At 51.9% G+C, this 3,445-nt stretch overlaps 1 protein-coding gene across 1 annotated transcript in view; it reads left to right on the top strand.

Annotated features, from left to right (window-relative positions):
- Positions 1 to 2,836, top strand: part of GPR4 (G protein-coupled receptor 4) — a 42,684-nt gene extending 39,848 nt beyond the window's left edge. The window contains exon 2 of the transcript XR_008552543.1: positions 2,824 to 2,836. The gene's annotated coding sequence lies outside the window, so the exon portion shown is untranslated. The remainder of the gene's footprint in view (positions 1 to 2,823) is intronic.
- Positions 2,837 to 3,445: the final 609 nt, after the last annotated feature.

Below are 3,445 nucleotides of genomic sequence, written 5' to 3'. Positions count from 1 at the left end.
GTCCCTGGCTTGTCATGGGGTCGTTCCTACAGGAGCGGAGAAGGGGCTTTTCTTGCTGTCGACGGACATCCCACCCTGGCCGTGTCCGTAAGAGCAAGTCTCCAAAAAAAGTGCAGACAAGTCTGTCTCTTGAGACCAGTTGCGCCATTCACCCCGGTTTCTCTGACCATCAGTTCCCCAGTTGGGCAGGCCCTTGCCTGGAGAGGGCCAGGATGCCGAGAGCACCCACAGGGCCATGTGCTGCCCCCCTGGATGCTGAATGGCCAGGCCGGGCTCCCCCGGCCCCGTGGACAAAGGGAGAGGACACTGACCAAAGGAAAGAGCGTGGTCTGCTGTCTGCGCACCGGGCCCACCCGCCCAGAAGACGGCCTTTGTGGAGCTGGCGTCCGGGTGCAGGCGGGCTCCGGGAGCAGGCCTTGCTGGCTGGCTAAGGTCAGGTAATGGGAAGGAGGGGGGTCCAGGCCACCTAGAGGCTGCCGCCAGGGAGCGAGGAAGGGCAGTGGGCTCCGCCTGGGGTTCTACTGTCTGAATGGAGCTGGGGCTTCAGGGCCAAATCCAGCTGCCCGCCACCTGACTCTGGAAATGAAGATTTACTGGAATACAGTGCGCTCGTCTGCTTATGTGTTTTTTGGTTTTTTTTTTAACATTTATTTTTATTTTTTGATGTGTACAAAAACTAGGTGCAGGGGCGTGAGTGGACTCACCAGAGACAGAGTGGGGAGCAGAACAGGTGGATCCACTGAAATACACTGCTGAGGGGAGCAGCGGGGGAGTCAGGAGAGGTCTGCTGTGCCATGTGGGTAGCTCCCTGGCCGGGGATCGAACTCGTGCTGCAGTGGCTGCGGACAGCTTCATAGTGCTGAGACTTAACCCCTTGCGTAACCAGGGAGGCCCCGCTTATGTGTTTTCTGTGGCTGCTTTGGCACTGACATTGGCACTACATAGCACGGCTTTCAGAGATGCCCAACTTCACTCTGTAGCCCTGGAACAGCATGAGCGGGGGAGAGGGATGTGGAGAACAAAAACTGGTCCCTCTGGAGGTTGTGTGCTCCCCTACCCTGACCTGACCTTTGCTGCTGCATCTCACTTCAGCTCCTCCCAGCCTGGTCCTGCTTCCTTCCTCTCACCCACGGGAGCCATTCCTGGAGACGCCCCCATAACCTACCGCACCCTGAGCTCAGCCTCCATTTCCCTGTATGGCAGGAAGCCACAATAAAAAGCATAGTTTATATAACCCGCCTTAGTCATATTTATATAATTCACAGCTCCCACTACCTATATAGATATCGCATAATTTGTGCAGTATAGCATATATATTTGTGCAGTATTTTTGCCATAAAATGTAACGTTGCAGTGTATTCTCTCAGTCTTGTGTGTGTGTGTGTGTGTGTGTGTGTGTATAAAGATTTTATTTATTTTTGCCTAGAAGAACTGGGGCGTAGGCCAGAGGTGTGGGGGGTGGTGAGAGGATTCACTAGAGACAGAGTGGGGAGCAGAACAGGTGGATCAACTGAAATACACTGCTGAGGGGAGCAGCAGGGAGACAGGAGAGGCCTGCTGCGCCATGTGGGTAGCTCCCTGGCCAGAGATTGAATTCAGGCTGCAGCCGTGATAACGCTGAGACATAACCCCTAGGCCACCCAGGGAGGCTCACTGTATATAAACAATGGATTGAAAGTTTCACTAAATATTCTTCAGACTACACAGTACGTCTTATTTATTCCATAATGAAGAGAAACCTACATACATATGTATCATATATACCTCATAAGTATTATAAACATAAGGGCCTCCTTGGTGGCAGAAAGAGTTAAGACACAGCACTGTGAAGCTATCGGCAGCCATTGCAGCACGAGTTCGATCCCTGGCCAGGGAGCTGACCCACATGACCGGCCAGGCTAGAGGGGGAGGGATTCTGGGCACATTAAAATTTCAAAGGTAGGGTTTTCTGAGCGACAGGATGTAGGAAATCACAGCTGCGATATTTTTTTTTTCACAATTTATTTAAATTTTATTTTTATATTCCCCATACAATTACAACCCCCTTATTTTGACCCCAAGCCCTTCTTTCCCCGCCCCCCACATCCCATAGAGTGTCTCTGGTTCATAGTTGTTTGTTGATTTTGATATTTTCTTATAGTTATTCTTTTTTTTTTTTAATTTTTTTTAGATTTATTTATTTATTTATACAAGCACTGGGTATAGTCAGAAGCGCGGGAGGGTGAGAGGAATTCACCAGAGCCAGAGCGGGGAACAGAACAGGCAGACTGACGAAGTACACTGCTGAGGGGAGCAGCGGGCGAGTCAGGAGAGGTCTGCGCGCCATGTGGGACACTCGCCGGTGGCCGAGGATCGAACCGGTGCTGCAGAGGTTGTGGGCAGCTTTGCAGCCCAGCACTCAACCGCTGCACCACCAGGGGAGGCTCTCTTACAGTTATTCTTTTTCCTGGTCCCTTATTTAAGTTTTCTAGATTCCTGCTATGAGTGAGACCATCTGGTATTTTTCTTTTTCTTTCTGGCTTATTTCGCTGAGCATGATCCCTTCCCGCTCCATCCATGTTGCTGCAAATTGCATGTGTTTATCTTTTTTGAATGCTGAGTAATATTCCATGGTGTATATGTACCACATCTTCTTGATCTAGTCATCTGTTTTTGGGCTTTTGGGTTGTTTCCAAAGCTTAGCTATTGTAAATAGTACAGCTGCGAGGTTTAGCATCCAGACAGGAAATGTTGGTCTGTTCTGGGGCCTACGGCGAGGCTACAGCAGAAGCAGGGATGGGCAGATACCAAGGCCCTCCCCCCCACCCATCTGGCCTCTGGCAGGCTTTTGCTGTTCTGACTGGTCACCTGAGAAGGGGAAAGAATGCATGGACGCTGATGCCTGATGTCACTAAGCTCATTCCCACGCCGGATCGTTGACATTCTTCATCTCATGGACTCCTCCATCAGGGGACCCTCCCGGTGCCAATGTGGGATGTCCTGGAGGAAGATGGCAAATGGAAGAGGAGGCCTTGCTTGGACTGGGGGACCCCGGCTTTGGGGCTCCCCTCAGCCCTGGAGTGGCGGTGCCCAGGCCAGGCTACCCAGAGGTGCCTCCACCAGGTAAGGGCTGATAAACACCCTGGAGGCACCATGGACTCTGCTCCGCACCTTCCCTGAGCCTTGATATTTACTTTTTATAGACTGCACGTTCTCTTCATAAAAGTTCAACTGTTCCAAAGAAACCAAAGCCCCCTCCTTAAAAGGAATCCTGTGTGCAGTTAGGGGCGCCTTTGGCAGGCTCCTTACCGGCCCCCTTTGGCCGCGTCAGGCTCGCTTCCCATCCCCCTTGGGGGCTCAGGCGGGCGCCGTGGCTTCTTTCCTCTTTCCACAGCGAGTCTTCTGCACGAGCCTCTCAGGCTGGCATGAGCCGGGGAGATACCAAAAGCTGAAAGAATTGAATGCA

Source organism: Talpa occidentalis, unplaced genomic scaffold (genome assembly GCF_014898055.3).
Source record: "Talpa occidentalis isolate TD23 unplaced genomic scaffold, MPIMG_talOcc4v2.1 talOcc4.17, whole genome shotgun sequence".
NCBI classification, from domain to species: Eukaryota; Metazoa; Chordata; class Mammalia; order Eulipotyphla; family Talpidae; genus Talpa; species Talpa occidentalis.
This window is presented reverse-complemented; position numbering and strand designations above follow the sequence as displayed.